This window comes from Galeopterus variegatus, unplaced genomic scaffold (assembly GCF_000696425.1).
Source record: "Galeopterus variegatus unplaced genomic scaffold, G_variegatus-3.0.2 Scaffold7653, whole genome shotgun sequence".
NCBI classification, from domain to species: Eukaryota; Metazoa; Chordata; class Mammalia; order Dermoptera; family Cynocephalidae; genus Galeopterus; species Galeopterus variegatus.
In genome coordinates, this window is record NW_007733764.1 from 23336 (window position 1) to 24195 (window position 860).

An 860-nucleotide genomic window follows, 5' to 3' on the forward strand; every position below is an offset into this window, starting at 1 on the left:
GCCCGAGACGTACCTAGCGCCCGACTCGGGAAACGGGGAGCGGGTCTGCAACCTGGGAGCGGGTGCAGGCAGCTGGTGAGTGCTTGGTCCCCAGCTTTGGGGCGAGCGAGAATAGAAGCTTATCCCCCTTCCAGCTGCGGGCGCCCGGGCAGCAGGAGCTCGAACCCCAGATTTGAAGCAAAAGAGAGCGGGAGCGAATCCCTTTTCCAGATGCAGGAACCCAGGAGGTGGGAGCTCAGGGGCTGCTTTGGGAAAAAGTATAACGGGCAAGAAAACCCTTCTCTTGCGCCGCCGCTCCTCGGAGAAAACCGAGGCGAGCGACTCTGGCTCCTCTCCCTTCTCGAGGTGCTCCGCACCGTCTACAGGGAGCTGCGCCACAGCAGCGGGAACGGCGCCGAGAAGCCGTGGACTGTCCGGCGACCCCCGCCCCAACCGGTACTCATCTCAGTCCTTTTCTATCCCCCGTCAGGGGTCTCATTTCGACCCCATCCCTGTCGGGCTGCCTCTTCACTCCGAAGATCTCCCTCCCCAGGCGTCACGGTTCCCTGCGGTGCGGCCAGGCTCTCCAAGCGCGCAAGCCCCTGGAAATCCGAATGTTTGGGCTACACTAAAGGGGCGCGATTCGGATACTCGCTTCCTCAACAGCCTTGTTCAGGGGAGTGGATTTCTGCCGGCTACTAAAAGTTACGGCTCTCGTAAAATCTCCCAGAAGAATGTCAGCAAACACCTGGAAACTGGTTCCAGACCAGCCTTCTTGCCGCTGTAGGGGAGAGGGGTTGCCCTGGCTGGGAGTGCCACCGCCTGAACGCAGCCGCCCTCCTGCCCCCGGGGGTGGGGGTGGGGGGGGGGTGGAGGGGGGG